A 23,183-nucleotide genomic window follows, 5' to 3' on the forward strand; every position below is an offset into this window, starting at 1 on the left:
ACGTGATTTTCGCGAAATTCAAGCCTACTACTATTACCATTCCCAGCACTGCTTCATAGGCGGCGTTTAGGATAGTGATTTCACGATAATGTTTACACTCCAGTTTGTCCCTTTTTTGTAGATAGGCCATATAACGCCTTGTCTCTACTCCTCCGGTAGCTGTTCCGTTTCCCAGATTCCTTGTTGTTTTAGAGCTGCTGAAAGGCATCTTTAACTTCCCGCATCGTGGGAGCTGGTTGGTCTGTCCACTGTGCTGACGTAGCCATCGCCTTCGCTGTGCTGACCTTCTGTGCCTGTGTTCTCTGCGCCATTCAGGTGTTTATCGTAGTTCTGCTTCAACCTTTCGATCACCTCGCTTCCGTCCGTCAAGTCCTTATCCCAGCACATTTCAGCTCGCGGCACGAAGCCTTTGCGAGATGTCTTGAGCTTCTGGTAGAACTTCCGCGTTTCTTGAGAACGGTACAGCAACTCCATTTCTTGGCACAATCGTTCCGATATTTAGATTAAATAATCCACCTCTCTTTTCACTTCTCCTTCGTAGAGAAATTTCAAGTTATATTCTCTTTAGACATTATTATAATCACTTACCTGCTGTATTGAGAAACGAATGAACTTAATAGTTTAAAGCCTCGACAGGGGTTTTCAAGCTTTTTGGAACGCGAAGCACCTGGCCTAAGTCGATCCAAAAATACCAATGGAAATTACTACCGTCGTTGGGGTGCGAATGGGTCAAAAAAGCATATGTACGAATTATTTATTGAATAACTATCGCAATTTAACTCCAACAAACTTCAAATTTGGTGTGTATGTACTTTGATGGTACATTAACAACTGTCCAAAAAAATATAGAAAAATATTTATTCACTACGGCACTACAAGTGAATGAAAAAAGACCCAATCTCACCCCATAGAGGGGTGACATTGGGTCACTGTGATTGAAATAACTTGTTTTTGAAAATATGATTGCAAAATCTTTCACAGCCACTTAAAAGTATGATTATACTAAAAAATTGAAGAGCAATGAGAAAGAAAATTATGCAAACCCAATATTTATCGTGAAGTTTACATAAATTTTCTTGTTTTTTTCCTTCAAATTATCTTCAAAGTCCCATACCCATTGTCTATGAAGTCAATTTAGTTTCTCCAAAGATGTACTGGAACAGTAATTATTTCAAACCTTAGCAAATAGTTAAATTTCACTGCAATATTCGATGATGAAAAGATTTCAGGCAGTTATTGACGTCATAATCCCGATATTTCAGCAATCCAACTCATTTGTAATTCCGTGATAAGTTTCTTTGATATGAAAGTACAGTGGGATTCCGTTTTGGCAAAAAAGTCGAAATTTTCAGTTGCCACAATCGGAACCCATTTTTAAATCCAAAAAATATCATTAGGATGTGGCTACATCATATTTATGGAGCTAAATGATGGCCAAACTTCGAAACGGTACCAAACTGAATGATTTTTTTTTCAATTTAATGAATCTAAAAAAATCAATTTATCTTTGAATCCCTAGCGGTCATGGCTCTTCCACTTAATGTTTCTTGCACATATGCAAATATGCTTCATATTACTTTAATTTGAAATGAGTTTTTCTGTATTTCCGAAGTTGAGCTTGTATGTTATGATTCAACCATATTTTTGAAACCAACGTGAACTTGCCAGATCTCGCTATTTTACCCCAAGAGCCTGATAGGAATCTTCAGGTGATCCTTAAGAATCCACAGAGACCCGCTAGTACGTTGAAGTAGTTTGCTACGAATCTACAGGATTTTGCTTACAACTTTCAGTATCTTGCATAGGATTAATATAGTAATTGACATCTGTCCATGAGCTCGCTAGGAATTTTAAGGGCTTTCTAAGCCTCTGCTGCGATATTGCTGAAAATTCTCAAGTCTCTAACTAAAATTCTCCAAAGTATGATAGTCATCAAATTCCTCTGGAAACTTATTCAGAATCGTCAATATTTTGCCAGGAATACTCGAAATACATTCTCAGGAACCCGAAAGAAATCTGTAATGTCCGATAGAAATATCTAGATTTACATCAGTATCATCAAGAAAGCAGGATACTCTAGCATAAGCACCCTTGGTGTAGAATACTGGATCGCCTCTTAATTTACACGTCATGTCACTTCACTCGAGGCAAGAATTGTCACCTCGCTTTACGACACCGACCATTCTCACCTCACGCCACTCGTAGAACAAACCCAAGCAACTCGAATTATAGTTTCCCAAGGTGAAACTTTTATGTTTCTATACGGAAAGACTTTCGAGAGTCTGCAACAAGACTATCTATCTGTATTATTAGCTGAAATGTTTCATTAATCATATTCTTCCGTTTTGACGCAATCTCAGCCCGTAGACCCATTGTCACCCCATCGACGGTATGTTAGATTTTTGTTAGCTAAGCTACTATAAATTTTAATGTTATTATCAGGGTTTGGGAAAATATGAAAATTCACTCTACAGTAGCCAAGCAAAGCAAATCACAGTCAGCAAAGCCAGTAAAATTTACGCCCATCGCTGCTGTAGACAAAAAACTTTGAAAATAGTAAAACACCCGTTGCTAAGGGCAACCCAAAGTTACTGTAGAAAAATGTTCTATTTCCCGTGACATTTCCCGCATTCAAAGGCTCAAAAATCCATCATTCAATCATCAGTAATCATCAAAAATGAAAAACCAGTTTTTTTTTGCAAATTTAAAGAAATCCTTATAAAAATATATCATTGCAATCCAGAGAGCAAATGTAATGCAATGATAGATTTTCTTGAAGATTGCTTAAATTTTGAGCAAAAAAAAACTGGTTTTGAAAACTTGTAAAACGATGATGGTTATTTTCCTCTTAAGGCGAAGTAGGCCATCATTGAAATTTGTACGCGTCGTTGATGATTATTGCTAATTCATCTCACGATTTCGAATCCAAGAAAATCAGTTGTTTTTGCACTGACACAGCTGAAAAAGTATCAGCATACTTTATGCATGATAGCGCGTACATTGATACTTTTTCAAGTCAATATAAACTATCAAGACTGAGTTTTATCACTTTCAAATTGCAAGCAGCAAAGTCATCATAGCTACCAAAACGAATGACGGGCTACTTAGCCTTAAGTGACACTAATGATTTAAAAAATGCATGCATCCAACATAGGCTACTTGATGAGATTCACGTTTTTGAACTACTGTACTGGGAAGAACCACGTGATTTTTGCGAAATTCAAGCCTACTGCTATTATCATTCCCAGCACTGGTTATTATCAAACTGTTGATGCCAATTAGAAAGGGTATGTTTACTTCAATTAAGCAAGTTATTCCAATTCACGTTAAAATTCTCGACAATTCGGGATTGAAATGGAGTTGTACTTGGTTTGACGACTAATATTCTTGAATTCAATGGGTCAAACAGCGTCACAGCTGTCATTTAAAATGTTGTTGTTTTGAACTATTAGGTAAATGTTTTGTAGCGATATATTCCTAATTTTGTCATAAATTCTCGTGAACTTGTACATGAGGCTGCTCGTGTCTCACATAAAAATAGTATAAATATTACAGATATATTTACGCAGTAATCACCCAAGTCATCCGACATTTCCATAAAAAGCCAACAGGTACATCAATTAATAGTAATTAATTGGTTCAATAACTTTCTTCGAATACAAGGTGGGGAAGTGATCATTATAATTCACTTCACGGCGAAATTTTCCCTCTATCGCTTTTCAACAAAACCTGAAAACAATGGTGCACCTGTCAACTTTGACAAGTATTGGCACCACACAATGGTCTAAATTTTCAAATTGCTGACAAAAACCCAATTTCCAAACTAAGTTTTAAGTTGAATGACAAATTTAAACATCCATCTACTGTATCAGATAGTTAAGAATACGTACGAGAATTTCAAAAGCAAAATATTTGTCTACATGTTCGGAAGTTAAATAGCTGCACATGTTCAAAAACCTTAATATTTGCTTCAAAACTCAACTAGGGTGTCTGATCCAGTCATAGTGTGTGTACCAATAATAGTGGTAGTGCCGTTTCAAGCGTGTTATAGCCAATTTTTATTTTTATGTGTATTTTTCTAACATGGACATTGTCAAAATGATATGAATGTGTGAAAAAAATCTTGTGAAACAGTAAGGAAATAGTAGAAAACAATTAAAATCCTTAACTTTTTTGCTCCTTTGCACCAGTTATAGTGGGGCGTTCCTATAATAGTGAGTCTCAATGGGAAATCAATGTAAACCACTATTATCTGAACAAAAGTTAGCAAATTCCACTATTACTGGAACGTGTTCCAGTAATGGAGGAAATGCTTTTTTGATAAATTCAATGATTTTATCATTCTAAGATTATTTTTTACGTTATATTTCACGTAAAAAATAATCTTAGAATGATAAAATCATTGAATTTATCAAAAAAGCATTTCCTCCATTACTGGAACACGTTCCAGTAATAGTGGAATTTGCTAACTTTGTGGAAAGCTTTCGAATGACGTATTCAGATATAAAAAACGATTTTTTATTCCTCAACCCGTTACTATTGCCACTATCACTGGTACAGACGCCCTAATTTATTTTCACCAAAACCTCGTCGATAACTCATTCTTATATAGATTCAGCATCCTCAAATGCAAATTTATATTCAAGTGTCACTAACCTTATTAAATGATTACATATTGTTGTACATTCTTCTTCTTTTCTGGCGTTACGTCCCCACTGAGACAGAGCCTGCTTCTCAGCTTAGTGTTCTTATGAGCACTTCCAGAGTTATTAACTGAGAGCTTACTGTGTCAATGACCATTTTTGCATGCGTATATCGTGTGGCAGGTACGAAGATACTCTATGCCCTGGGAAGTCGAGAAAATTTCCAACCCGCAAAGATCCTCGACCGGTGGGATTCGAACCCACGACCCTCAGCTTGGTCTTGCTGAATAGCTGCGCGTTTACCGCTACGACTATTTGGGCCCCATATACATATTTCGAACAATTAGAGAAGAGCTTCTTTTTACCTTACAAATCGCTCCCGCTATTCCCCACTGAGATATATATTGCCCAAAGACTAAGGAATCGATTGAAGAAGATTTTTCTTGCCTAAGTTTGCCTAAAAAGTTGAAAAAGATGAGAGGCAAAAAATGTATGGAAATCAGTATTTTTGTTAGAATTTTTCTCAATGAGAACCCAAAAAATGGCCAAATATAGTAAAATATTGGAAATGCGTAATTTCTGCCATGATTTTTATTAAATCTGTACCACTATACACTAGTGTGGGACATAATTTCGATTCTCGATCTAGTCCACTTTTTGAATTGCATTTAGGTCCCATAACAACTGTGCAAAATTTCAGCTTGATCGGAGAAACTATATTTTAGCGCCAGCCGTTCAAAGTTTGTATGGGATTTACTATGGGAAAACTTACTTTAACTAAGAAAAATCGCCATAGATCGCCCATTGACCTCTATAAAAATTCAGAACACACACCTCGATAGGTTGTTGATGCGGTTCGCCCAAGGGGACCGTAACTTCGGGCATTTCAAATGCCGTCTGTTTATGCTGAGCGCGCAGAGAGCACTGCGCAGCAGAAAACTATGCTTGCATGTGTGACGTAATAATTAAACCGAGAAATGAACGAAGGAGAATATGGGGAAAGAATCGGTTCGTTCTTTTTCGTCGCTTTTTTCTGATCCATGCTGATCAAATGAACCGACTCTCGCCAAAAAAGAGCCACAGATCACTAGTTCTTTTGAGTGATCTGGATCTTTTGACCGGCTCCGATTCTTTTTGCCCATCTCTAAATGCCACCTGGATTTTTTATTGTAATTTTTGAAAAAAAAAATGCTTCGGTCTTAGAACCACTATAATATTGCTAGTAGGGGGATAAGGGTAAGCAAATGCTTATTTCAAGACCATAAAACGGCAATATATTTCAGTTGAGTTAGCCATGACATCCACTTTACTATGGTTCTCTAACTCGATATCGAAATTAAGAATGCCAAAGAAGTTTAGATTAATCCATCCAACAGTAAAATTGCCTTTTGGTATCCAAAATATTACAATTTGAATAGCTCAAGTATTCACGGTTTTTCTTAATCTAAACAAATCTGATTTTCCTTACATCCCTTAAGTCTATTAACGTTGAATTGTATCGTATATTATTTTTATTTTTGGCGTTACGTTCAACTGGGACAGAACCTGCTTCTCATCTTAGTATTCCTTTGAGCACTATCACAGTATAACGAAGCAGTAAAACGAAAACCTTTCAGATTTTTGGAAAAGTCAACCGGTTCGCAGTTATTCATATAGCTCCATAGGTTTGGTGAAGTAAAAAAGGCCAAATCCCATAGTACTGGCGACACTCCTGTATAAGCGACGAACGAATTCTCAATGATTCACTAAATGTGCAACTTTCTCACGAAACGGAGCAATTGTTTACATTGAAGGTGATAAAGAAGACACCACAACACGTTATCTTGAATCGTTGTTGGTTATCGAAAATTTTGAACCAGCCAGTGCAAAACGGCCTGATAACGTGTCTACCGTTTGGCCTAGCGTTAATCAAAAAAAGATTAATGCAATCGGTATCAATGATACGTAGCCAAGATTATAAAGTATGCTCAATGCCATGACGACACACACTGGAACAGAATTGGAGTAAGATCAAGTTCAATAAAATTACCTGCCTGATTGTATCATTCGACGTCAAAATTCATGAGCGAAATTTGAAGATGTAAAGCTGAAATTACCTGCGACAACATTGAAATAGGAATTCACTTTGGTTTTTTCAATCGAATTGAAAAGATTCGTACGGTTATCCGACGCAAGAAAATTAGCTTATGAATGAGCATGGTTTAAGTTTAGCTGAGAGATATACCTATTTATTACACAAATGTTCGTTAATTGAAAAAATAGAATTTTTGGAGATTCTGTGTGGGGAATTACGGCAACGAAAAACGTTGCCGTTCATCTACCTTACTAATTATACAAATCACCCTCGTCAAGCCCATTATATAATCTTTACACCTTTAATCCCAATGAACCTGCCATTTACGTTAGCATATGTGTCACTAGTCAGCACAATCTTCTGATTGTACCTTCTACCACCCAAATCAACAGATGTCCATCACACAATCTCTGTCACATTTGAACTTGTAAAGTACCTTCCCGCAAGATGAGGGAAACCCATTTGATGTTTCCGAGAACTGAAAAGCTCCGAAGCACAAGTCCGGTGTGGCACAGAACCACAATAACTCAATCGAACACAAAGTTTCCCATTATTCACACTCATGGGAAAGCTGCACAAATCAATTGAGAAACATCGATTCAGTCATCACTACTGAGGCAGACCCTTTTGCTGACCTACTTGCAAACGATAGCCATTATTGTAAGAGAGGAAGAGAGAGAGCGGGGCCAAAAGGACTCGAGTTAATCAACAAACCACATTCACTCTCGAAGTCACCTGCCAAAATACAGTTGGAACTTGTCGACCAACCTCCATTGCTATCATTTTCCAATACGAGTGCAATAGGGTTCTAAAATTGTTGATGAAATTTAGTTTTGATTTGATAGCACGATAGAGCGTATTCTTGCAACTGTTTTGTCAATTTCTTTCGCTAGAATAACAGTTGACTCACAATTTCAATCAAATTTTATTTAAAAAAAAAACGTTTGAACTTCTACCTTGACACTTTTCATCATCTTTGACGTTCACTTCGCTGTGGGCTTCGCGGCCGTGCGGTTAGTGTTACCAAGCATTTAGCCGCTCACATCTGACTTACCTGAGCTACCTCAGGGATGTCAAAAATCTTTGTTTGCGGATGACACAGGCCTCTCCGCCAAAGGACGAAGCCTGCGTGTCATCTGTAGTCGATTGCAAAAATGTTTGGATATTTTTTCTTCATACTTACAAAAATGGAAGATTTCTCCTAATGCTTCCAAAACTCAACTAATAATATTCCCACATAAACCAAAATCTCTTTATTTGAAACCTTCAAGTAGACATGTTGTCACGATGAGAGGGGTTGCAATAAATTGGTCAGATGAAGTTAAGTATCTAGGGCTCATGATAGATAAGAATTTAACTTTCAAAAATCACATTGAGGGCATTCAAGCCAAATGTAATAAATATGTAATATGTCTCTATCCCCTTATTAATAGAAAATCAAAACTTTGTCTTAAGAACATGCTGTTGATATTCAAACAAATTTTCAGGCCAGCCATGTTGTATGCTGTATAAATATGGACTAGCTGTTGTAATACCAGGAAGAAAGCTCTGCAGAGAATTCAAAATAAAATTTTGAAAATGATTCTGAAGCTTCCTCCCTGGTATAGTACCAATGAGTTACATTGAATATCCAATGTTGAAACATTGGAACAAATGTCAAATACAATCATTAATAATTTCAGGCAAAAATCGTTACAATCTTCTATTGCCACGATTAATGCGTTATATGTTTAGGTTAAGTTAGGTTAAGTATATTAAAAACTTTTTTTTTCTCTTATAAGCAGGTGAAATCAACTCACCTGTAAAAAAACTGAACTGCTACGGCAAATGAAATGTAATATGTTGTTAACTTTTGCACTGGAATGGAAAATATTATTTCCCCCTAAATCTTAGTTAAAACCAGGGGTGTGGTTTAGTTAAAAAAAAAAAACAAAAGAATAACGTAAGCTCAATTGTTTGGTACAGGCTTAAGGAGCCTATTCACAGGAGAAAGACAGGAACAGCTGAGTCGATTGGCTTACCACAAAGTGTTTTCGAGAACATGTAACAACTTAGGATGCACTAGGAAGGGAAAATAGACACAATATGCTAACCTTTCCTCTCCTCATTTTTCTGGTGTTATTTTCCAACTGAGACAGAGCATGCTTCTCTACTTAGTTCTCTTATGAGCACTTTCACAGTTATTGACTAAAATCTTTTTTTGCCATTTGACCATTTTTGCATTCGTATATAGTGTGGCAACCACAAAGATACTCTAAACTTTGGGTAGTCGGGAAAATACCCAACCAAGAAATATTCTCTACCGATAGACGCCCGACCCTCAGCATGGTATGCTGATATGCTTTGATTTTTTATTTGTGAAAAAAAAAACTTAATTTTTTTATGTATTACCATATGATTTAATGCTATTCAGGTTCATGTTTGGAAATTGAATGTTTATTGTCTAATATCAATTAAATAAAACTTATCGCAAAACATATTTTTAATGTTTTAGAGATTCCCTAACTCAATTAACATAAAATGATTTTCCAAAATAAACTACATCCAGCTTTCTCCCATTAAAAAACGGAAATTGAAGTGTAGCATTTTGTTAGTCATCAATTAGTAAGTGCTTTCTTCATCCCTCTCACGCTTTCATTTATAAAAGTAAAAAAATCTGAATAGTTGATGTTCCATTTCGATTGCCTTTATTTTCGTCCAGGAATGGAGGAGGCATGGCTTTGATTGTACTCTCTATCTATATAATACATGCAATACCTAGTGCAGCCAACAATGAATAGTGTAGGTGGTGGTGGCGATGAGTGCATTTGAAAACATCATCATCAGTTTGTTTTAGTTAGGAAATTCTACTTTCCTTTTCCAGTCTTCCGTTCGTTTCAGCCCCAACTCAACCCACCACATCGGCGTAGGAATGAAAATGGGCAATGGTTGATGGCAGATAGAAAATGACTTCTGCTTCTGATTACCACCCTCTAGAGGAGGTTATATTATACAGCTGAGGATGGGAAACAAAAGTTGAAAACAATTATCAAATTTCTATGGGTATACATTTGGGATGAAAGTTGACTTTTTTTTTCATGTGCAAAGCAATAAAAATTCCGACCGGAAATGGAACAATTGTTTGTCCGATGAAGTTTTACTATTTTTTATTGACGATCCTATTTTAGTTTGTGACTAAAAGTGGTTTAATTTATTAAAGTTTATCAAAACTGAATGTCAAATGACGACCGTGATAGTTTGGACAATGAACAAAAATAACGATCACGGTATAAGATATGCAATACAGATAAAACAAATGAACATACAAAACGAAATTGTTAATGACCCAGTATTCTTTGAATTGACAACACATCACTTAGTCCTGAAGTAGTAAAGTATTTAAATTCAAACAACTTAGAGACACTTTACGAATGTTCCGGATCTACCGTAGGACCGTAAAGTAACCTTGACCGCAATCGGTTGCCCCACGATATCACAATATTAGCCAAGAATACATTATTTCCGTTTTTTTTAATTAGAGGTGTTCAAATACTATTCACTATGGTTAAACTGTTCAGAAAAGAAAGTTAATCGAATTTTTACCCGAGCTGACCCAGGAGAACCCCAGAATAACTCTGGCCATCGGGAATAAATTGGTCCACTTGTTCCAGCATATTAAACTAGAAGCCTTTGGATTGCATTTATTGAAAACACGACTAAATGCAATATCTCAGCTGGGTAACGGTTTCAGGAAATAATTTTGACCATTCTAGATCGGAAAAAGGCTTTTTTTTTTTTTTTTTTTTTTTATATCTTTATTTGAGTGTATTTTAACGCACGAGGGCTAGTTCTACACTAACGGAAAAAGGCTGCTGAATCGATTGGCGGCGGTCCCATTGATCAGAGACTTCGCCCTGGCCACCTAGAGCCCTGGAACCATCCTTAGTTCCTTACGGCAACTGAAATAAATGTCATGATTACGTTTTGTTGCGAAGCAGCTTACGAAAATATTCTTACATTGCGGATTAAGTGATATGAATGTTTGACCATTACGGCCACTAACCCGGAACATCCGTTAAATTGTAAATATTGAAAAAAAAAAACAAATGTTCTGATAGTCCCTTAATGTCTTGTTGATAAGAGAGAAGTATTCTTAAAAGTCGGATTTAGTAATCTGAATGTTTCACCACTATGACCATTTTATGGTTCCTGAAACTAACCCGGAACATCCATAAAATTGGAAATACTGAAAAAAAATCTGATAGTTCCTTTGTCTCTTGTTCATTAGAAAGAAGTATTCGTATAATTCGTATTTAGTAATCTGAATGTTTGACCATCATGGCCATTTTATGGTTCCGGAACTAACCTTGAACATCTGTAAAATTTTCCATATTAAAAAAACCTGATAATTCATATGTTCCTTGTTTAAAATGAAGTATTCTTACATATTGAAACCTGGAACATCTGTTAAATTTCCATATTAAAAAAAAAACCTAATAATTCATATAAATTGAAATTAAGTATTCTTACATATTGGGGAGCTCAGATAGCCGTAGCGGTAAACGCACAGCTATTCAGCAAGACCAAGCTGAGGGTCTTGGGTTTGAATCCCACCGGTCGAGGATCTTTTCGGGTTGGAAATTTTCTCGACTTCCCAGGGCATAGAGTATCTTCGTACCTGCCACACGATATACACATGAAAAATGGTCATGGCATAGTAAGCTCTCAGTAAATAACTGTGGTAGTGCTCATAAGAACACCAAGCTGAGAAGCAAGCTCTGTCCCAGTGGGTTCTGGTATGTTTCTTTGTTCCTTGTTAGTTTTAATGAAGTATTCTTAAAAGTCGAATTAAGTTATATGAATGTATGACCATACCTTGGTTATGGAACTTATTCAAAATTGAAAATATTATAAAATATATGTTTTGACATTTCGTATGTTCCTTGTTGGTTAAAATAATGTGATTAATCAAATAACTCGGATCATCCGTGTATAAAAAATATCAGAAAAAAAGCTCTTGTCATTTGTCATTTCAAATGTTCAATATACTCGACGTTGAAATCATTGATCAAAACATGTCATACAGTCAACTCTCCTTGACTCGATATTGAAGAGGCCCTCGAGTTACAGGTATCGAGTATAGTATAGGTATAAGTATAGTACACAAAACCAGTGAAAATGCGATCCAAGGGACCATCAAGGTATCCATAAAAAAATCAACTTTTGCTATGGTTCGATATAGACGTACGGAATATCGAGTGAGGGAGCGATGACTGTATATGAAATAGTAGTTCTCTAATCCTTACGAGATAATTTTAATCGAAAGCACACTGCATATATTTTATTTTTCTCATCTACTGTGACCATGTATGTCAATTGGAGTATTTTAAATCCGTAACTAATATATAGTATTGGACAAAACATATGCAACTTTTTAGACTTTCCATACAAAATTATCAACTTTGGTAAGCTAGATCTCAGTTATTTATGGACCAATTTTAATGAAATTTTCACAGAACATCAAAAATATCGTTATTCTAACATGCAATTTTGAATATTTTTTTCCAATCACGAGTTCAAAAGTAATAACAATTTTACTAAAGACGAAAATTCAAAACAATTTATCTGAAAATTTTACCACCCTACACAAAAACTGCTTGAAGCAAACTTGTCCATCGTGTCAAAATCTACAACTTTGCTGCAGGTACCATAAAACTAGTCCTTAAATTTGTTTAGCTATGTCAACTGTGAAAAAATGTCAAAAAGTTCTCTTTAGTTAAATGGTTATTGATATTAAACTCGTTATAAGAAAAATCACTGAAAAATGTATGTAAATGCAAGTACTTTAAAAATTCCATTCAAGTTGATCCATAAATGACTCAGATCTAACCCTCTAAAGTTGACCATTTTGTATAGAAAATCGGAAAAGTTGCAAATGTTTTGTCTTATACTGTGTGTAAATACACCTTTAAGCATGATTTGCTGTTGAAAAGGAATCGCTAAAGGAATTTCCTGCCAATTCCTTGCAGAAATTTTCTACAGCGACTCCCGTTTGAACGGACACTTCTTTTCAACTGCGTACTGCGATCAGAAAAAGGTGCTTTCTTAATCGATTCCTTGCAGGAATTTCCCATGCATCAAGATAGGCCAAGAAATTACTTGTCAGCAGCGAATCAGGCTTTAGAGTAGAAGCATTAACCTGAGAATGCTAATGTCGCTACTGTTCGTGTTACCAACATCTAGTTTGCCACGCACTAACAGTTTGAGTACCGGTCCTCAAAGTGTCAAATAAATTTAAAAATCATCCACTACAACATGGCATCGAACAAACAATGAAAATATACAGTTAAGGGTGATAATAAACTAATTCGGTTTTGTGAGAACAGCGCCTTTAGCGTTCTACTATTAATATTTCTATTGGCTTTAGGTATCTTCCTTCTCAATGGAGATATATCTGGCTTAGCCAGATAGATCGTTTATACTACAATCAGTAGTAAAATTAAATAAGCATTGATCAAAAATGGGAAAAAGCATGTCAACATGTCATTCTTTCTGCAGAACTTTTTTTCATTTAACTAAGAGTCTTCGTTTCTCTCTTTAGTTAATTTATATTAGTTTAATTGCATTTTTGTCTGCTTAATGGGAAGTATGCACTTCAACAAAAAAGTAAACGCCTATCTCGATGCGTGGGAAATTTCTTGCAAGAAATTCTCAAGAAAATCATTTTTCTTTGATCGCAGTACGCAGTGGAAAAGAAATGTCAATTCAAATGGATCTCACTGTAGAAAAATTCTTGACCATTTCTTCCGCAGATTTTATTACTTATCTTGAGCGGAACAGCATACCTAGTATAACATGTGAGAAATATGCGGTGTGCTTTTACTAGTTTCTGGTATAGTTTTGATCTAAGCAAGCGATTTCCATAGCTTTGCGTGAATACTCGACTGATAATCAGCGGAATAGATCTCTTATTTAAAAAAAAAATCATAGCTTTTGAACAGCTAAACAAATTTCCAATCTACAGTACTGGACAGAATAAAGTACGCATTGGCCGTTTTTCCATACAAAATGATCAAGTTTGGAGTCTTATATCTCGGTTTCTAGTTGTCCGATTGACCTGAAATTTTCACTGCAGCTTGAAAGTAACCTCAAATTTGCTAGGCTAGAAATTCATAGTTTTTCATTAACGAACTTTTAAGTTATCGCAAATCTCAAATTTTCATAAAAATGACAAAATTTTAAAGTAAAAATATTTTTTAAATGAAAATATTTAGAGCAATATGTCCTTCTGCAAAAATGTACAATTTGTTAAGACACGCAAATTTGCAGAACATCATTTTTCGGTAAAACTGATTGTTTTCAAAATTAAATTTTGCATTTTTTTGCAAATTGAGAGATTTTCAATAATTTAAAAGATTGTGTTTCAAATGCAGTGATATTTTAATTGAGTAAAATCTATGTTATATCTAGGCTGTGGTGAAAATTTCAGATCAATCGAAACACTAAAAGCTGAGATTCAGATCTCCAAACTTGATCATTTTGTATGGGGAAATGGCCAATGCGTACTTTATTCTGTCCAGTACTGTATTTTTTACGAAATAAAAGCTTAACATCTCAGAAAAAAATATAAAAAAGCTTTTTTTACATGAAAAAATGTAAAAATTCTAGTTTTTTTTAGGAGTTTTTTATAGTTTTACCTTTGATTTTTTTTAAGTTTTATATTTTTTTTTCTGAAAATTTGAAATCTTGCGCTTTTATTACATAAAAAAGATTGAAAATTTGTTGAGCTGTTCAAAAGTTATGTTTTTTTTAATAAAAAATCTATTCCGCTGAGACCTACAATGATACGATACGATATGATGAAAAATGACTGTTTTTTTTTTTATTTCAAAAACAATATATCTCAAAAAATAAAAAAAACATACATCGCTGAAAATTTGATAGTTAACGTAAAATTTACTAAACTTTCAAGAAAAAAATGAGAACAGCCTTCAAGACACGAAAAAATGGAAATTATTATTTATTTTTACGTAAAGAAACAATGTTTGTGAAATTTTATATTTTGCTTGAAAAGTCAAAATCTTTAGCTTTAGGCTTTAGTCCAAGAAAATTGAAAATCGGTCAAACGGTTCAAAAAAAAATTGCAATATCACGATTTTTCTGCTCACACTATTTTAGAAATGGTCACTACACTGAAATGAATTTTATTGTTGAAATTACTGAATCCATGATAAAATTAAGAATTGCACCAACGATTTTCAACCGACTACATTATTCTGTCAACTTTACCAAAACATAGTCAACATCACTACACAAGAAAATATATTCGGTTTATTTAACTACAGTTGCAGTTTTTCTGACTAGAAACATTCGTAATTTGACAAGTTTCGCATTGTAGTTTTGACCACACTGTGTTAAACGGTGGGTGTCACGGATTAAAATACAATGCTTGGTAGTTGATGCTACTATGGACATGGTCACATTTACTGCTCAGTGATTTTTACCATTAAAGTAAACTTAACAGATTTTTGTAGTCGGTTGAAAATCGTTGGTGCAGTTCTTAATTCAACCATGGATTCGGTAGATTATACAACAAAACTTGTTTGCGTGTAGGGTGCCAATGGAATGTATGGGAAAAATGTTGCCATCGAATTTCAAAAAATAGTAGGGCTCAAAAGTTTTGTCTCCTCGAAAAAAGTCCCCATGCAAAATTTGAGCTCAATCGGACTTCATTAAGTGGACCCCCAAAGCGGTCAAAGTTTGGCTTTTTTGACCCATGAAAAATCTCCAAAGGGGGGGAAGAAATTTCCGAAATCGAAATTTTTTTTTGATGCCAGATGTCTTAGAAATGCATGAAACGTCGAGATCTGGTGTTGTTTGAAAAAATTTTTTTTTGAAAAAATCGACCTTTTGGGACATAGTAAATTTTTGAGTTGGGGGAGTGAATTGAATTTGAAATGAACGATTTGAATTCAATTGCTGAGAAATTCAAGGCAATAGTATTGAAACATATCCTATATGATTGTTGGCCACTGAAAGCATATGATATGTGATATTTCATTAGGGTGGTTCATTTACTTTGCATTAGGGTGGTCCTTTTTGTTAAAAAATAAAAAAAAATAAAAAATAGAATTTCAATTGAATATTGAGGACAATAGTATTGGAACATCTCTCACATTATCGTAAGCCATTTTCTACATTAAATATGTGGTATTTTATTAGGGTGGTTCACTTATTTTCCATTACGGTGGGCCTTTCTGTCGAAAAATCATAATTTGAATGGGATATTAAAAACAATAGTATTTTATCACCTCTTCCATCACCGTAGGCCATTTCCTTCAATAGATTCGCGATATTTCATTGGGAAGGCTCACTTATATTCCATTACGGTGGTCCTTTAAAAAGAAATTGAGTATTTGAATGGAATAGTAAATACAAGAGTAATTAAACATCTCCTATGTCATCGTAGGCCACTGTTAACGTATAATATGTGATATTTCATTGGGGCTATTGTCCTCAGTTTTGCATAAGGGTGATCATTTAATTTGTAAAATAGTCTCAACAGATCTAACAAATCAACTTTGTTTATATAGTTTTGAATCATGATTCTTCATTGGCATGCAACTCTTCGTTAAGCTATTTTCATTAAGGGTTTCTTTTGAATAGTTAAAATAAAACGTTCCAATAACAATCATCAATGAATTCAGTGAAGCACAACTCTAACTGCCATAATCAAAATACAGATAGAAAAGAAATGAAATAATTTTTGACGTATTCAAATTATGACAATAGTTTGATGGGCAACGATGAAGGGCAACAAAAGTGTTTAGTTTATTTTTTCAAAAAAAATTCTCAGCCTTGGGCTCCTTCATTCCCGAAACAAAAGTACGTTGCCTTCTGCTTGCTATAGTACACGCGATTCGGTTGTGACAACGTAGGCAATTCCAGTTTTGACAATCAGTTCTCGTTTATTCTTCAAAGATGTAACAAAGCTCCTTCTAGAAATTTCGTCGGAATTTCATATGGATTTTTTCGATGGAGTTTTCAACGGAATTTTCTTTGGAGTTTCCTTTAGAATTTTAATCGGAATTTCCTTCGAAATTCCTTTTAAAATTTTTTATTTGACTTTTCTACGAAATTTCCTTATTTCTACGGAATTTTTATCAAAATCGGAAATTTATCCTGAATTTGCTTCGGAATATCCTGTGGAATTTTCTTCGGTATCTTAAGAAGTGCCCTTTTGAATTTTCTGTGGTATTTCCTATGAAGTGTCCTCCGGAATTTCATTCTGAACTTTTCATTGGAATTTTCTTCGAAATTTACTTCGGAGTTTCTTTTTGGGTTTCCTTCAAAATTGGCTTTGGAGTTTCCTTCCGAATTTCTTCTAGAGTTTGTTTCGGAATTTCCTGTGTTATTATCTTTGGAGCTTCCTTCAGAATTGTATCCGAAATATTATTTGGAATTTCTTTCAAAGCATTGGAATTTACTTTGGAATTTCCTTCGAAATTTTCTTTGGAGCTTTCTTCGGAATTTCATTTGGGATTTCTTTTGGACCTTTGAAAATAACTGCGGAATATTCTTAGAAATTTCCTTAACAATTTTCTTTGGAATTTCTACAGAGTTTTCTTTTTTCATTGCAATTTGCTTCGGGATTTGCTTTGGAATATTCTTTGGAATTTCCTTAGAAATTCCCTTTTGAATATGCTTTGGATATTTTTGAGAATTGTCGTCGGAATGTCCTTTGGAATGTGCTTCAGAGTTTCTTTTACAATTTTATTCATTTTTTTTAATTTTTTTTCGGGATTTTCCTTGTATTTTCGAAAGTTTCCATCAAAGTTTCCTTTGGAATTTCTTTTGGAGCTGTGATCTTTTCTTCGAAATTTCCTTAGAAATTCCTTTTTGAATTTCATTCGGAATTTGCTTTGAATTTTTTTATGGAATTTCCTATGGAGTTTTCGGAAATTCCTTTAGAATTTTCCACAGATTTTTCTTCGGAATTTCCTTTGGATTTTCGTCGAAATTTCCTCTGAAATTTGCTTCGGAAATTCCGTTGGATTTTTTTTTAGTCTTTTTCGGAATTAACTTTGGAATTTCCGTCGAAATTTCCTTAGGAGTATCCTTTAAAATTCCTTTGCAGTTTTCTTTGAGGCTACTTATCAAATTTTCTTGGGAATTCCTTTATTACTTCCTTCAAAATTCTCTTTGAAATTTTTTTCGGAATTTCGTTTGAAGTTTACTTCCAAATTTGTTATAGAGTTTCCTCGGAATTTCCTTTGGAATAACCTTTGGAATTTTCTATGGAGATTTCGAAATATTATTTAGAAGTTTTGATTGGAATTTTTTACGGAATTTTCCTTTGGACTATTTTACGTAATTTTCATCGGAATTTCCGTTGAATTTTCGTGGAATTTACTTTGGAATTTCCTTTGTATTGTTTTTTCGGAATTTTCTTAGGAGTATCCTTTAAAATTCCTTTGTATTCTTCGGAACTTCATATCTCATTTACTTCAGAATTTCCTTTGGAATTTCTTCATGAATTCCTATCAGTAAATTGCTTCAGGAAGTTATTTTGGATTTCTTTGGAATTACTTTCGGAATTTCCTTCTTCAGTTCTTCAAAATTTTCTTCGGCGTTTCCTTTGGAATTTCTTTCGGAATTTCTTCTGGAATTGCCTTCGGAATTTCCTTTGGAATTCGCTTCGGAAGTTCCTTTGAAATTTCTTATGAAATTTCCTTTGCAATTTCTTTTAAAGCTGGCTTCGGAATTTCATTTGGAATTTTCTGCGCAATTTTCGTCCGAGTTTTCTTTGGAATTTGCTTCGGAACATCCTTCAAAAATCCATTCGGATTTATTTTTCTGGAATTTCCTTTTGAATTTGCTTTGGAATTTCTTTCGGGATTTGCTTTGGAATTTCGTTTGGAATTTGTTTTGGAGCTACCTTCGGGATTTGATTTAGAATTTTCTACGTTATTTTCGTCGAAATTTACTTTGCAATTTGCTTCGGAATTTCTTCTGGAGTTTTCTTCGGAATTCCTTTTGGAGCTTCATGCTAAATTTGATTCGGAATTTCATTTGGAATTTCTTTTGAAGCTTTGAAATTATTTCGGAATTTTCTTCGGAAGTACCTCTATAATTTTCGTTTCCTCTGGAATTTTCTTCGGTATTTCCTTCGGAATTTTCTCTGGAATTTCCTTCGGTATTTCCTTCGGAATTTTCTCTGCCATTTCCTTCGGAATATCCTCTGGAATTACCTTCGGAATTTCCTCTGGAATTTCCTTCGCAATTTCCTCTGGAATTTCATTCGGAATTTACTTTGGAATTTCCTTCCGTATTTCCCCTAGAAGATTGTTCGAAATTATCTCTGGAATTTCCTTTGAAATTTTTTCTGGAATTTCTTTTGGGATTTTCTCTGGAATTTCCTTCAGAATTTTCTCTAGAATTTCTTTCGGAATTTCGTCTGGAATTTTCTTCGGAATTTCTTCTAGAATTTCCTGCGAAATTTCCTCTGGAATTTCCTGAGAAATTTCGTCTGGAATTTCCTTCGGAACTTTCTCTGGAATTTCTTTCGGAATTTCCACTGGAATTTCCTTCGTAATACCCTCTGGAATTTCCTTCGTAATTCCCTCTGGAATTTCCGTTGGAATTTCCTTTCGAATATCCTTCGGTATTTCCTCTAGAATTTCCTTCAGAATTTTCTGTAGAATTTCCTTCGGAATTCGCAAAACTAAATTGGAAAGATCACTGAGGCTCAATGCTTGATCTCTGAGATGAGTGCATCTGAAATCACGAAGTAGCAAGCGGATTTTGTATAAGACGAGGACTCCGAACTGGTTCAGCTTAGTGAAGTGTTGCATTCCGAATGAAAATCACGCAAAACTTTTCAAAAGGACCTTTCTAACAATGAGAGGCTTTCTAGAAAACTCTTTTGTTTTTTTTTTATCTTTATTAACGAGATTTTTAGCCCTAGGCTAGTTCATCTCGGGACCAACGGCTTTACTTCCCTTCCGAAGGAAGTCGTCACTACAACTTTTTGTCAGTGACTATCTCGGGGATGGGATTCGATCTCAGGTCCTCGGCGTGAGAGGCGTGTATTCTAACCACTACACCAGGTCCGTCCCCAACTCTTTTGTTGTTAACTAAGTTACCTTTACATTTTTCGTCGAACATTACGCAAATATTATGTAGTAGTCCACACCATAATCTTTCGGTTTGTAGATATTAAGGTTGAAATTTTTACAATGACATCATAATTAAGGAAAGTGGACGAGTCTTTTGCGAGAAATCATGGTTTCAAACTGTACGAAAAATGATGCACCCTAATGGAAAATGAGAGAAACTCCCAAATGAAATTTGTTAACAGTGTCCTACGATGATGTCGCATATTAAATGGAACTAGAGGCGCATGAATTCAGAGGAATTTAAAGCCTCTCTAAACAAAAATGAAGACAATGGCCTACGATTATAAAAGAGGTGTTAAAATACTATTGTGCTAAAAAGAAAGGATCAAATTCAAAATTTCTTGATTTTTTTTTAATTTTCGGCAAACACCAATGGAAAATAAGTGAGCCACCCTAATAAAATATCACGAATCTAATGAAGGAAATGCCGTACGAAGATGAAAGAGGTGATAAAATACTATTGTTTTTAATATCCCATTCAAATTATGATTTTTCGACAGAAAGGCCCACCCGAATGGAAAATAAGTGAACCACCCTAATAAAATACCACATATTAAATGTAGAAAATGGCTTACGATAATGTGAGAGATGTTCCAATACTATTGTCTTCAATATTCAATTGAAATTCTATTTTTTATTTTTTTTTTATTTTTTAACAAAAAGGACCACCCTAATGAAATATCACATATCATATGCTTTCAGTGGCCAACAATCATATAGGATATGTTTCAATACTATTGTCTTGAATTTCTCAGCAATTGAATTCAAATCGTTCATTTCAAATTCAATTCACTCCCCAAACTCAAAAAGTCCCAAAAGGTCGATTTTTTCAAAAAAAAAAAAATTTCAAATAACACCAGATCTCGACGTTTCATGCATTTCTAAGACATCTGGCATCAAAAAAAAATTTCGATTTCGGAAATTTCATGTACCTTGGAGATTTTTCATGGGTCAAAAAAGCCAAACTTTGACCGCTTTGGGAGTCCACTTAATGAAGTCCGATTGAGCTCAAATTTTGCATGGGGACTTTTTTCGAGGAGACAAAACTTTTGAGCCCTACTATTTTTTGAAATTCGAAAAATCGATTTTCATTGGCACCCTAATGGTCACCCTAATAAAAAAAATCCAAAAGCACGTGTATTCTTAATTCGGATAAGGAACAAAATAGCAAATTTTCACGGAATTCGGTGACCCACTAGATTGATTTTTCATGGAATGGCTGTATGATATTAGCTTGTATAAAGGGAAATTTGTTAAACATATTAAAAAAGTCGATAAGTCCAGAATGAAAAAAGTTCAAATACTGTGCATTTCTTTCACCACTGGACTATCGCAGAAGTTTTTACAAGTGCGGAAACGCTAATAAAAGTGTGCAATGGCATCAAATCGGGTAGGTGTCTTCGGGGGACTTATTCTTCGCAAATCATAGAATAAGTGCTCTGAAGACGCCAACATGATTCGTTGCAATCCCGCACTTTTATTCACGCTTTCGCACTTGTGAGGCCACACTTCGCAGTCCAGTAGTGAAAGAAATACACAATATGTGCAGCTAGATTATTCACGATTCTTAGGTTTACATTCTAAACTACCCTCGAAAATAAATTTAAGCCTAGGACAACTGTAGACATAAAAGTATGGGTTGTGTAAAGTTTTGATGAGAAAAAAAAATATTATTTTCAGTGTAGTCTTCACATTGACCTGAACTGAAGTACGATTTTGAACTTTTTTTAAAGAGCTTTTCAGGTAAGCTTTCGAACCATGATTCCATGATTTGGCATGGGAGGTTTTCTTCGCTTGAATTGTCTGAAACATTGAAATACAAATGGGATCCATCTTCCTAAAAAGATCTTTACAAAATATAATCACAAAATCGTATAGTTAATTTAACGTATACCTTGTGTTTGCACTGATTTCTTTTTTTTCAAGGATTTTCCTAATAGGAGTGCAGACTATGGAATGATGAATAAGAAAAGCCTATAGGAAGATGTCAGTTTTCTAGAATATTAGGCCTTCCAGAATTTAGTTTCAATTTGAAGTTAAACATTTCAATTTGAGCATTGTGAAACGGCTTTTAAACATGCAGTAGATTTTATTCTTGTTTTCGGTGTAGTAAACCCATATTTCTGTTTGTAAATTGGTCATTTCGACTCAAGAATAACTACTAAAAATAGTATATGAGTTTTTTTCATGATTTTAATTTGTAATATTGTAGCTCTGATGTTATGTTCTATGGAGAAGTTGTAGTGAAGCATTTAGGCTACAAACAACTTAATTTATAATAATCTCATATTCAGCAAGAAAGCAGACATGTTGTCCTGATGAAAGAGGATCAAATAAATTTGACAGATTAAGTTGTGTACATAGGGATCCTGCTGGACATAATTTTAACATTAAAAAACCACACAAAGGGTATTCAAGCCAAATGTAACAAAAGCTTATAATACAAATTTTCATGGCGACCTTGCCCTATGGGCAATTCTCATATAGACTAGCGGCATAAAATATGTTTGAGTATTGTCATATTTATGAGTATTGTGATACAAATTGTATGTTTTGTTTTCAAAAAAACAAGTATTCGAGACCAACTATTACATAGGGCCTAAAGCGGAATAATGAGTTTTTTCACTAATTCAATAATAAGCAAGAGCATAAGCATAGATGACCGCACGATTCGTAGTTGCTACTCCGTGATTGACCAGAACAATCGAAGTTGCACAGAGATCTACTAAATGGGGCTTTGGATTAGCTTGCCATTCTCAATGTGCACACATCGGGAGCTCAAAATCTAAAAGTCAATAACGGCGCCGGCCACGTCCTTACGATCATCGGGGAAGGAAAGGAAATTTAGTTCGTCAACCGTTGTTACTAGAGACCGAGATCACCTCTGCATCTCCACAGTTTTCATGGAAAGAATTTTGGGTTAGTGGGATAAGGTTCAGATCTGGGAGTCACCAATGTTTGGTGATGCGATCCATGATATAATCACGCCTAACCGGATCCGCGATGTTATTCGATAATTGCATTGTACGCCGAACAAGTGTTTATCACTCGCCCCCGCAAGAGCAAGCGACACGATCAATAGATAAAACACTAGTAATGATTCTCGGTGCTTTTCCATTTCACTACACAATCGACGCGCGGCCTGTTTGATCCTGCTCTCGTCGCCCGCCCCCGCAGAAGCAAGCAACATGGTCGAAGGATCAAATACTACTCTTTAAGAAAAATTATCAAAAATATTGAAAAAGTGCAACAAGAAATGTAAAAAATGTTACGTCTATTCAGTATATTTCATTTAACATATATCTAGTG

At 34.8% G+C, this 23,183-nt stretch overlaps 2 protein-coding genes across 6 annotated transcripts in view; one reads left to right on the plus strand and one right to left on the minus strand.

Annotated features, from left to right (window-relative positions):
- Nucleotides 1-23,183, minus strand: part of LOC5569452 — a 202,386-nt gene that overhangs the window by 48,339 nt on the left and 130,864 nt on the right. The window lies entirely within an intron of this gene.
- The window catches only part of LOC5569455 (octopamine receptor 1), a 47,924-nt gene that overhangs the window by 1,990 nt on the left and 22,751 nt on the right, over nt 1-23,183 (plus strand). The window lies entirely within an intron of this gene.

This window comes from Aedes aegypti, chromosome 1 (genome assembly GCF_002204515.2).
Source record: "Aedes aegypti strain LVP_AGWG chromosome 1, AaegL5.0 Primary Assembly, whole genome shotgun sequence".
NCBI classification, from domain to species: Eukaryota; Metazoa; Arthropoda; class Insecta; order Diptera; family Culicidae; genus Aedes; species Aedes aegypti.